This window comes from Malaclemys terrapin, chromosome 2 (genome assembly GCF_027887155.1).
Source record: "Malaclemys terrapin pileata isolate rMalTer1 chromosome 2, rMalTer1.hap1, whole genome shotgun sequence".
In the NCBI taxonomy this organism is placed as follows: domain Eukaryota; kingdom Metazoa; phylum Chordata; order Testudines; family Emydidae; genus Malaclemys; species Malaclemys terrapin.
Window position 1 is genome coordinate 268,814,318 of NC_071506.1, and position 13,263 is coordinate 268,827,580.

Here is a 13,263-nt window from a genome sequence, read left to right on the forward strand (position 1 = left end):
ATATAATAGAGCATGTTTTAAAGATCCATCCATCCATGCTAAGTCATGGCGTCATAGGGATCAGGATGGAAAAGGCCAGTGGAGGACTGCCCCTGCAATGTTCTTGAGTGCTTTGTCTAGCATAGTGTAAAATGTCCAAGTGATGAGACAGTCCAATAAACCTCTGATATTTCCCTCCCCCTCATCTCATCCTATTTTCCCTAGGGCCAGATTGATGTGTGTGTGTGGAGGAGTTCTCTGTACCTGGATTACCCCTTTCATTGTGAATGGGGAGCTCAGCCATTTCTGCAGCACTGTTCTTCATCACCTCTCCTCCGACCCAGCAGAGACCTCTCCATGCTGGCCAGTTGCGGTGGACAGAATGGAGATTGGATGGGCTGTGAGGAGTGGGAAGATGAGGGATGGGGCCAGAGAGAATGCACACCACTTACCTTATATAGAGAGCCAGTATGTTGGCTGCAAATATATTATGTTGTCTATCAGCACCAATACACAAGTCAAATGGTAAAGAATTCTGAGAGTCCATTCAGAACATACTCAGCTACTGTCTCTTTTCTTGGACCAATTTATCCCTCGTAGTTTATTAAAGTCCTGATCCTGCGAAGACCGACTCAGGTGTTTAGCCATATGCACAGTCAGCAACCCCATTGACTTCAGTGGAATTGATTACTCACGTGTGTAAAGTTAAGTATGTGTGTCAGTCTTGGCAGGATCGGATCCTAAGTGTAAAAGTCATGAGGGTGGGAGAGCAAAGCAGGGAGGAATATAAAATCACTTAGCTGTTTCCAGCCTGGGAATAGATTCACTCTTCATTCTCTCAGACAAGCAATTAAAGCAATTTCCCCAAGTAGTTCCCACCCAGTAAGGAGTCCCAAAATATGACAATTCTTTCCTCTCATATTATTTTCCAGATGTTAATTCTGTGCTTGCCTTTATTAAGGCTTCTATTACCAGGGTGACTCATTTAATAATTAGCTCAAGGCATAGGGTGTAGCATCTGTTACAGATTTTACCTGTGCCTCTAAGGCAAAGCTTCTTACCTTAATTTTCTCTCTCTCTCTCTCCCCTTTACCTTCTAGGATTTTAATAACATGTAAAAAGTTATTTAAATTAATGGGAAACCCTGATTCCTCAACCAGGTCAACATATGGCTCATTTGGACCTGCCTTCAATTCTGCAGCTGGAATGTACCAAAACAGGTGAGCCAAATCCAGCTGTTACCTCCCCAAGTCCCACTGCAGATCTAACAGGAATTATGCATTCATCCTTTCCCTAAAAAAATATTTCCTGACGTCTTGCCCTAGGCTGCACTAATACATTAATAATATTGTATGACCCCTTGTATGCAAATCCCAGATCTAGTCTTTGAGTTCTAACAATGCAGGCATTTTGGTGACTCCCAGACATTGGCTTTAATATTGTTGGATCTTCTGCTATTATATGTGATGTTCTTCAAAACTGGAGCTCTGTTCTTTTAAATATTTACTTTTTATGAACGTTAAGAAAAGGAGAAGGGACATATACCTTCCACACTACAAATATACGGAGAAGTCATAATGTCCAGTGGATGGGGCATTGGGCTGGGACTCAGGAGGGCTGGCCTGTATACTGAACTCCACCACTGGCCTGCAGTGTCACCTTGGGCAAGTCACTTGTTCTCTCTGTGCCAGTTTCCTTTCCCACCTTTGTCTGCCCTGGCTACTTAGATTGTAAGTTCTTCAAAGCAGGGACTCTCTTACCATGCCTTTGTATAGCACCTAGCACAATGGGGTCCCCTCTCAGTTGGGGCCTCCAGGTGCTATTGAAATACAAATTATAATAATAATAATAAACCCAAATTAAATATATTGGTCCAAATTTTGTCCTCAGTTACACTCACACAGCCTTGTTGGCTTCAATGTTGACTGCTAGTCTTTGACTACTGGGCCCGATCTTGAAGTCTGTACTCAGGCTTTATTCAGTCCACACTCTCATTGAAGTCACTGTGTCAAAACCTGATTGATAGTGAATACCACCAATTACTACTGGACCTAGTCCTAAAGTCCTTGCTCAGATTTTTCTCAGTCCTTACTCAGGAAAAGCTCTTATTATATCAGTGTGGAGTTTTGCCTGAATAAGGATGGAGAAAAAACAGAGCAGGGACTTCAGGACCTGGCTGCATGACACCAATGAGCATTTTGTCTGAGAGCTTGTCTGTACAGCAACTCAGTGTTCGGCAAGCCAGGATGTGAATCGACAGCACGCTGCCCGGCCACGTGCTGTCCGGCTGTGTGGACTGTCACTATGCACTGAAAGTTTTGTAGTGCCCTTTGACACATTCCACTTTAAAACAGGAGTATGCCCAAGTGTACTATGGAACTTTTTAGTAGGGACCACACAGTGGACTAGTGTGCTGCAAATTCACACCCTGGCTTGCCACACACTGAGTCGTTGTGTAGACAATCCCTGAGTAAGACATTAATAAAGACTGAGAGGAGACTTTAGGATTTTGCCCTGTGTAAAGACTTCAGGATCTGAGCCTGCTACTAGACATGATTATCTTCTACTACTCACTGTAGTTGTAGCCTTTGCTGTTTGCTACTGCTTGGTCCAAATCCTGAAGTCCTTACTCAATCTTTACACAGCCCATCAGTGAGAGTTCTCCCTGAGTAAGCTTGAAGTAGGGAGTGTAGGATTTGGCCCAAGGGAGTTTTGACTGAGTACAACGGAATAAGGTCATCGGGATCTGAACCTCTGCTGCTAGTACTCTGCCTCTGTTAGGCCTTGTTTGCACTACACAGGCTTGGCTGATACAGCTACACTGGTACAGAACCCCCTAGTGTAGACACAGCATATGCCAATAGAAAGAGGAGTTCTGCAAGCATAGTAATACCACCTCCCCGAATGACATAAACACTCTTCTGTCGGCATAGCTGGGTCTAAACTGGGGGTTTAGCTGGTGTAGCTCTGTCACTAGGGCTATGTGGTTTTGTCACACTCCTGACTGACATCGCTCTGGTCACAAAACTTTGTATTGTAATCCTAGCTCTAGTCTGTTACCACTACTCTTCTCTGCCTGCAAAGCTTAACATCTTAAGCAGGTGCGTAAGGTTTAGCATGCGAGTAGTCACACTAGGGTTACCATACGTCCGGATTTCCCCGGACATGTCCTGCTTTTTGGTGCTCAAATCCCCGTCCGGGGGGAATTTCCAAAGAGCCGGACATGTCCGGGGAAATAGGGAGGCATAAGCCAGGGTCCGCCCAGCACGATCCGCCGGGTCCGCAGCGCAGCCCAGCTGCCCCAGCTACAATGCTCAGGCAGGGAACGGGGGGACTCGGGCTTCCCTAGTGGGCGAGGACCCCCCGGCCACTGGGGGACCCTTCCTGTGGCCCCATTGCCCCGCGCAGCTTGGAACCCGGTGCCGTGGGAGCTGTTTCCAGCGGGGACAGACAGGCCGGGGAACGTGCTCGGCGGCAGGAAGGAAGCTGTGGCCAAGGCTGCAGCGACCCGCGCTGCCGAGCGTCTGAAGCCCTCAGCAGGTAGAGGCTGCTGGGTGAGTGGGGGAGCAGGGCAGGCAGGGGCATAGAGGCTGCAGGGGCACGGGGGTGCAGGGGCTGTAGGGTGAGTGGGGAGCAGGGGTCTCAGAGGTTGCAGGGGCGGGGGGGTGCAGGGGCTGCAGGGCGAGTGGGGAGCAGGGGTCACAGAGGCTGCAGGGGCGGGGGGGTGCAGGGGCTACAGGGCGAGTGGGGAGCAGGGGTCACAGAGGCTGCAGGGGCGGAGGGGCTGCAGGGCAAGTGGGGAGCAGGGAAGCACTTAGCAACCCCCAACCAAGATCAGAGCGGGAGGGAGGAGGGGGAATGCAGGGTGCTCAGAGGAGGGGGCAGAGTTGGGGCAGGGGCTTTGGGGAAGGGGCGGAGTTGGAGCAGGGCCAGGCCCCCGTGGAGTGTCCTCTTTTTTCAGTGTTGAAATATGGTAACCCTAAGTCACACTGACTTCTTTATTGACTTCAGTGGGGCCACCGACATGTTTAACATTACGCACATGTTAAAGTGCTTTGCTGGATTGAGGCCTTTCTAAGTGGGATATCTGAATACTCCAGGGAAGCAATTGCTACTCAGCATGTTAGCTCTCTCTAGAGAATTAAAAAAATAAATCTGAAAATAATCTCCATGTGGTAGAGTGCTGCATGGGAATGCGTAACACTGCTAGCCCGGACAAGATCTCCTGTTGCACAAGACACTTTTGAAAGGTTTGGTCTTTGTTCTGTATGCTTATTGCTAGGTAAGACAGCAGAGTATATATTTGTGTTGGTTTTCTCTTTCATATATCAAATCAAATCCTGCTCTGCATGACACCTCAGGATTGGTTTCCCAGACATTGCCAGATTAGTGAATTACAAAATCAAGTACTGTCTACATTTCAGGAAAATGTTTTCAGCAGAGCTCTATCAACTCCAAGGGATTGGCTTACCAGGACAGAGCAAAGCATGGGATGGATATTGCTCAAAATCCTGCTCTATGTTCCTCTACGTTAGGCATCTGGGAAGAGACAAGAGTCAATTCAAAAGGGAAGGTGACCCTGGTTGCTTATAGGAGAAAATGTAAACGCCTCATGGACTAAAAACTATTTTAGAAAAATTCATAGTCACGAAAATGTAAGTATGCAAATTGATTTGCTAGCTACAGTCTATGCACAAGAGAGGATTCCATAACAATTTCCAGCAGTTTTTTTCCAGCAATATTTTTAGTCTTTCCCCCACCCTCCTAATCATGCTTAAAGTTATGTGTATTTATAGGATGATGTTCTGCTATCAGTTACACTGGTGTCAATCCAGATTAATTCCATTGAGCTACTTTCCACTTTACCTGCAGCTGCTCTCTGAACTAACCTGGCACACCTCTTCCTAAGCAGCCACCCAGGGGTCTATCCCCCACCTGGGAGAATAGTAAACATACATTGTGCTGCAAAGTGACCCAGTTGCTTCTAGAATTCTGCAACCATATTATAGCCAAGATCTGGTGTATTACATGGTAAATTGTACCTAAGCCTAGCAAGCAAGGTTCTTGAATTCTTCAGCACTCTGGTGAGGTAGCGGGGACATTCTGTGGCAAATTTATTCATATTTTAAAAAGGAGGGTTTTAGTGAATTAAATGTAAAAATTAATAAGACAACTGGTAAGGCAGCCCTTGTGTTACCAATTTTGATGCTGAAGTCAGCCTTAGCCCCACATTTTCAGTGTCCTCTGTGCTTTAGCCGCGATTCTCAAACTTCTGTACTGGTGACCCCTTCCATATAGCAAGCCTCTGAGTGCGACCCCCCTTATAAATTAAAAACACTTTTTTATATATTTAACACCATTATAAATGCTGGAGGCAAAGCGGGGTTTGGGGTGAAGGCTGACAGCTCGCGACTCCCCACCCCAGTTTGAGAACCCCTGTGCTTTCGAATGTTATATTGATGACTCGCAGCTACATTGTAGAAGTTATCTGGGAGGAAGCTGGAGGTTTTGGCAGCTGGATAGAGGAGGTGGGGCTTTTGGGACCTGGGATGGCATCAGAGGCTATTTGGAATTATTGGCTAAATACAGAAGATGAGTGTTTCTACTAAAGTGAGCAGAAATGAAATAGTTAACAACATTGTTATTTAAATCATCATCTGTAGATTTCAGAGTTAAAAGTTTACTGAGATGAGAAGCAAAGGTCACTCCCCCCTCCCCGTCCCCCCGAACTATAGTTCCGGGTTGCCTGCAGTGTCTCAAGGACAGCACTGTGCTAGTTACACTTAGCTGACCTTTTAAAGCTGTTATTTACAGCCATAAGGGCTAGAAAGATTTGGGTTGTTTGTTTGTTTGATGAAAGCTCAACTTCTGGAATGCAGTTCTGAAGCAAGGGGTAGATTCAGTGGCAAATTCTACAGCCAGATTTCCCTGACTATTCCACAGGGGAATTGTAACAGAGTGAACACTGGTCCCTTAGGGGAGCTGTGATGGGGTTTGCACCCAACATAGGTAATAAAAGAGTTAACTGGAGACAGGGCTATCAATGCACCTGACCACACCTGTAAGGTGGGCCAGGCCCAGCTGGAGATGTAGCCCAGTTTGGGGGTGAGCATAAAGGGAGGAAGCCCAGATGAAAGGGAGGGGGCAGTGAGTGAAGAGAAGAACTCTGCAGTCCCTCACTGGTTGTTAGAGAGTGAAGGAAAGGTCTAGAGAGAGAGGCAGATGGACCATGAGCCCGGGGAGGGGGTATGGGAAAGGGCCAGAAGGAAGGCCAATGTAGGAAGAAGTCCAAGGGACTGTGATGAGTCTGAGGGAGCAGATCTTTGCTACTTGCCCTAGGGTCCATGGACTAGAAAGCAGAGGAGAAGGAGGGCCTGGGGTCCCGTACCAGTCCATTGGAAACGGTGGTGCGGAAACACCCTGACACAAGGGGGAGAAGGACTATTGAGTTTGGAGTTGGCCTCTAGGGAGAAAGCCCTGGGAGGTGTTGCTCTGTGCAAGAGGGGGAGGAGAACCTTGCAGAGCCTGGGTAGAGGTGAAGAGGCTGTGGTGGAGTGAGTTGGGTAGGGGTGAAGAGGGATGTTTATTTGAGTTTAGTTATTGGACTCTTTGTTTAACTCAGAAGTGGGACTAAAAGTGACAGAGGGCTAAGTCATGAGAAGAGGCAGATCACTGCATGACCAGAGTGGTTGTTGATGCTAGAGGAGGAGAGCCTGCTATGCCACACTGAGCCATGAGAAGGTGTGCCAGCCGGGAGTCTCTTTTCTACAAGAGCCTATAGGCCAGTCATAGCCCTGGTCTCTGTGCAGTCCCTAATGAGGACTTTTTGGGGAACGTAGTCAGGGGAGAGAGACCGATGTGAGGTGAAGTCCAGGAACTTAACATTAAGATCAGCTCTCAAATAATTGAATATAATGAAAGGTCTTGGAAGCATAGAAATGTTGGGCTGGAAGGGACCTTGAGAGGTCCTCTAGTCCAGTCCGCTATGCTGAGGCAGGACCGAGTAAACCTGGACCATCGTTAACAGGTGTTTGTCTAATCTGTTCTTAAAAACCTCCAGTGACAGGAATTCCACAATCTCTGTAGGTAACCTGTTTCAGTGCTTAACTAGCCTTAGAGTTGGAAAGTTTTTTCCCCTAATATCTAAGTTTCCTAATAACTTCCTCATTTCTTCTTGGCTTAATTTGGGAGAGACGAGGGACTGGGGAGGGTTTGGAGTGTAGTACTTTCCCAAGATTACTGGCATAAGAGCCTGGGGGGGCTTTGAGAAATAGGCTGGTAGAAGGCCTAGAGACAGACTGGAGAAGAGCAAGGAACTCCATGGAGGGATAAAGCACATCAAGGAAAAGGCCTGAGGTAACCTAGCAATGGTGTGGGCTTGAATCTCTGTGTACACACCTGTGCTTCCCCAACAAAGAATTCCAGTGAGAATTGGAGGAACTCCACCTGCACCTTTCTGCATCAAAGGTCGGTTGAAGCTGTGGCCTGGGGAGAGCCATGGAAGGAACTGTATAGCCTCGGGAGGGCTAAGAGACTGTTTAACCCAGGAAGGGTGATGGGATCTTAGTTCTGCGTCAGTGGGGTAAAAGATTGTCAAGCTGGGGGTGGGTGAAGGAGTAATGAGCACAAGAAGGGTGAAGGGCTGTTCTGTTTTGAACTCTTTTTGTTGCTGTGGAAGGGGAGAACTTTATGGTTTGGCCAGAAAACCCCACCACCAAAAAACACCCAGAATTTCCCTTGTATAAGAGCAGACTGCAGAAGGGGGGGAGGGAGGATATCAAGACAAGCTCTGCAAGGGAAACTGAGGCATGGTCACACCTGACAACAGAAAGGTAAGGGCTTGGTTATAAGGACGGAATGATCCAGTAGCAACTCGGTGAGGGGAATCTCAGGGAGTTTGCAGTCCTGTACATCTTTTCCACAGAGATGAGCTAGGCCCACAAACTACTTGTGATTGAACAGGAAAAGTACCACAGCAGACTAACAATTGACACTCTGTCTCACCTTAATTCCTCCAGGATACCTAGACACAGCTGTGACCTTGGGTACCAGAGTCTAGTACTACACACTAGGGGCCTGATCTTCATCCTACTGAACTCAGTGACAAAACTTTCAGGACCTCTGAAGATGATGCAGGCTGTGCCCCTATCTTTGCAGAACTAAAGTATCTGGCCCACAGCCTTACACTGACTAATGTGATGTTGCTGGCTGAGGAATATAACTTTCAAGTGAGGCATATGTATGTAGGGGGAGGGAGCGCCGCAGAGGAACTCCTAACCCTGGCAGGAAAATGCAGGATTTTGTACAAATATTCTGAGGTCCAAATCTTGATCCTGCAAGCAAAGCATGAGTAAAAAGTCTTTGCCCATGGGAAATATGTGGAGTGTGGGGGGAAGGGCAGAATCTTCACCTGCACAGCCAGGTTGCAGCTACTATTGTAGCCTATGGGGAGGTGTCGCACACACAGCCTGCTGCATCCCTCACAAGTTTTGGGGCCCACTGGCACTCACCCATCCACTCTGGCTTTATACTGAACAGGAGGGTCCAGTGCCTCTAGGTTGGGGCCACCACATCCCTGGCAGCATTGAAGAGCAGCCCTACTGCTGTGGACTCGAATGCAGCTACATTATACCTCTCTAATCCTTAAAGGGGAAGAAATCAACTATTAGTATCCCAGAAATATGCCATGTGGGAGAAGAATTTTCTCCAATAGATTTTCTCCTGCAATGTCGATGTGAGGCATCAGTGTCTCTTCAGATGTTCAGATGAGATGAAATCACTATTGTCCAGTTCGTAAAGCAAGACTGCAGAAGAACCTAAACTTTTCAGAAACACTGTTGAGTGGCACAAATAGTGAAGCTATATGCCAGGGATTGGCAACTTTTGGCACGTGGCCCGCCAGGGAAATCTGCTGGTGGGCTGGGACGGTTTGTTTACCTGCAGCGTTTGCAGGTTCAGCCAATCGCAGCGCCCATTGGCCGCGGTTCGCTGTACCAGGCCAATGGGGGCTGCGGGAATGGGTGGTGAGCACATCCTTCGGCCCGTGCCAATTCCCGCAGCCCCCATTGGCCTGGCATGGCAAACCGCGGCCCGTGGGACCTGCAATCGGCTGAACCTGCGATCGGCCAAACCTGGGACACTGCAGGTAAACAAACCATCCCGGCCCACCAGTGGATTTCCCTGGTGGGCCGCGTGCCAAAGGTTGCTGATCCCTGCTATATGCTTCAGCCACAGAAGGTCTCAATAGCTGTGTAGTGCCAACCATGTGTTCCAGCTGACTATACGAGCGAGCACTCCTTCTGTAGTTAATCTGTTGTATGTCCTGCTCTGGGGATCATGTTATAAAGGTCTGATGACACATAGGGCTAGCTTCACAAAGAAGTTTAGTTTAGGCTCCTAACTGCCACATTAGGTGCCTAAGGCCATGTTTACAGTGCTATTTATGTTGGCAAAATGTATGTCACTCAGAGGTGTGAAAACAAACACACACACACACACACACCCCGGGCGACATAAATTATGCCGGCATAAGTGCTCATGTGCACAGCGCTATGTCAACGGGAGAGCGCTCTCCTGTCGGCACAGAGCAGCTACACAAGAGATCTTACAGCGGCACAGCTGTACCGCTGTAAACTCTTTAGTGTAGACATAGCCTTAGTCTGAAATTTAGATCCTCCAAGTCCTTGCCTAATGCTCTAGGTGCCTATATTTCCTAGGGACCTACGTTTCTGTGGGTGGGCATACACACAGCTGCCTAAGTTCCAACACTGCTAAGCAGCTCAGTGCTGAACTTGCACCTAAGCTCTGGCGGGATCCTCAAACTAAGCAATCTCCTGCCTGTGGGGCACAATCCCGTGTTTGGAGGCAGCCTAGCTGATCAGGCCACGTGCAGCTGTAGAAGAAGGCGGTATCTCCCCTGCCTACCCTCCAATAGCCCTGTGGTTAGAGCACTCCCATTGGATATGGGAAACCTTGGTTCCAGTCCCTGCTCCAATGGATATTTAAGTCTTTTACAAAAAATAGAACAGCTTCAACGGGAGAGATTGAGAGAATCCTCCCAGTCCCCAATCACCAAGTGTTTAGGGCACTCAGCTGGCAGGAGGGAGCCCCACCTTTAAGTCCCTGCTTCACAACAGGCATAATGGAGATTTGAACCTGGGTCTCCTACAGGCCCAGGTGAGTGCTGTGACTATTCGGTTAAGGGGGCAGTAATATCTCCTCTTCATTTTTTTGTGAGAAAGGGATGACCTGGCTTTGGTGGCTCCCTCCAGGAGAGGGTGCAGAGCTGTGAACCCCAAGTGGAGATAGGCATGTTCCTCCAGTCCAGGCTTAGGGGCCTAACCCCTTTTGAGAGGTGGAGCTTAGGCCGCATCATCTCCTGGGCAGTTCCCATTGGTTAGTTTAGGCAGCTCCTTGCTCAGCATTCTGGCTTTTGTGAAGCCCCTTTTAGGTGCCCAGTGCACCTCATGCAGCATATGTAAAAGCCTGGGGATTCACAGGGAGCCTGGGTGCCTAGCTCAGAGCTGTGGATTTCATTAGGCAGCAAGGCACCCAAAAGCTAAGCATGGCAAAGCTGAGCCTAAGTCCCCTTTGTTGGTCTAGCCCACGTAGCCGACATTTTCCAACGTCACTTTTAGTGCCGAACCTAAGATGCCTTTTAAGCAGCCTGATTTTTCAGAGGGTGTATGCTTGGCGTGCATGTGTAACGTATAATAATCACATAGACACACCAATCAGGAAAGGGTTAATCTTAAACTAGCCTCAGTTTAGCTACATGCAGTCAGGGCTGATACATTCTCCAGCATTCGTGAACGAGCAAGTGAGTTCGTCCCTCACTATCACCTCTAACTTAGCCAATTAGCCCTATGCTGTAGCTATCATGTTATTATAAAAGCCTCTTTTAATTCTGGCTCTTCTCCTCTGAAGTACTTACGTGTTTGGTTGGTTAGATAGAAACAGAGGGCTTTTGTCTATTCATAAAATAATGCCAACTGAATTTGTAATGGAAACACGAAGCCCAGCAAGATTTGAATTTACTGGGGATGATTCCCCATTAATGCATCTGCATCAGATTGGTGTCACTACACTGACCCCAATGGAGTAACACCAGTGTAAAACTGGATCCCAGAGTGGAGAATTAGCTCCACATTTTTGAGCACAAAACTTGCTCACTGGCTATCCATTATCTTTAGGTTTTGTTTTCTCTTGAATGTTCAGAGGCTGTATTAGCCAGCAGAGGGAGCCCATACTGTCCCAGGAAGATTTATGAAACAAAGAAATAACATAATCACTAAGACTGCACAGTTCAAAGTGCTTTCCTGGGGTCATATCAAGTTCTACATGTGGTGAGAGACATGCAGGAAATAATTATAAATTCCCAAATGATAGATTCTCTACCTTTTGTTGCTAAGCAGTGAGCGATAGAGGCACTATTTTGCCAGGGCGATCTCCCGGTGGGAGATCTGCAAGCTTTGCAGGCCCTCTCTGCCCACAGAGGGGGCTTCCAGCGGTCACAGGGGAGCATGGAATTGGGGCCACTGAGTTCTTTACTTTTAAAAGCAAGACATAACTACTCACTGTTGTTAATAGACTCTCTGTCATGGGAGCCAGAGTGTAAAGATAGACCCCAGATGTAGCTGAGTCAGTTGGTAGTGAAAGCAAAATACACAATTTAGCTAGCGTGTAAAAATATACATGCCGTTTAGTGGTTTTGCTAGATATGGAGGCTTGACTCCCTCATCCTGCCACCACCCACGTGGAGCCCTAGATAGGAGACTTCCATCTTCCCTCACCTTTCCCACCCTAGTTGCCATAGTTGAGAGGGGCTGGAGCCACATGGACTGAGAAGGCAGGAGAAGCAATCTGGCTCTTTCCCAACCCCCAGGGAGCCCTGGAAATAGGATCTTTCTGTCACCTTCCCCTCTGCAATGGAAGGAGTGTCTGGAGGCATGTGGATTGAAATGGCAGGTCCATAGGTATGTTCAGCTGCCTCAGCACCATCTGATTATTCGGTCTGTTGCTTAGATCTGTCTTTGTGGAGCATGCAATGTGGACAGAGGGCAGATTGGGTTAGCTATAGCTAGCTGGGTAACCTTGATAGGGGTTAGGAGGGTGGATGATTGTTAGTCAGAGGTAACCGAATAGTCAGGCAAAGACTAAACCAAAAAAAAAAAAAAAAAAAGAGATATGAACTTTGACCTATGTGACATTTTGGATACCATTGTCTAGGGTGGACTGATATTTCAGATTGTCCTTGGGGACTTTTGTCCTTCAGAGGTAACACGTGCTTTAGACCATGTCCCTGGAAGTTAAAAAGTTGATCGAGATCTGCAAGCCTTTGCTCAGCCCACTAGTCCCATTAAACTCAGTGGGACGAGTAAGATCAGATCCAATCCTATAACGTCAAGCAATGAAGTAACTAGGGTGTCCATTGTGTGGTTGGAAGCTGATTTGAGACATCTTGGCTAAATATGGATTATGATCCGCAGCCTCAAAGGTATTTAAATCAATGGGAATTAGGTTCCTAAATACCTTTGAGGATCTGAATGTGTGTGTCTCAGAACTGCAGATCTATCAAGCTCTCCTACAATACTTACAGTGACTTTGTTTATAGAGTAGATGGGGCAGGAAGGAACTCATTTGCAGTGTGCTACCTTTCTTGCATACAGAATCCCATTTGTATCTCTTTTGGATCCCAGTATAAATATAGGTTAGCCAGGGTTGCTTTATGTACCAGGGTTCAAAATTACCATGTATTACAGATGTGTGAAAGATGTGATCAAATCCAGGAGACATTTGAACCGTTCAAAACAAATACTACATGAGAATGCACCAAGTAATCCACTGAAGACGGAACAGTGAGGATGGGAAGAGGGGGCATCACAAAGACATGAGGGAGAGTGGCAGGGGAGAAAGAGTAGTCTAATGTATGTAAACCACATCCCCCCAACTCACTTGCAACACAAATGCAGCCATCAAAGATAAGAAGGTAGGAGAGTCTTGGGAGGGGTAGGGAGCTCAAAGAGAGACAGCTACCGAAATTCTCAAGTCCTGAATTTTTCTGATTAACATCTGTATCTCCTTAATAGGCCAAACTTCCTGCCAGCCAGGAAACTTGGTAGCTACAAGCACTAAAACTCTGTGTCTTTACACACACACCAACACAGCATCATTATATCTATCCCGCTAGTCCACTCACAGGTACCCTATTTACAAAGAAAGATGGGTAAAAAGATAAGAAAATTATTTTTCTTCCTTCTTTTCAAAATTAAACCCAAACATGGA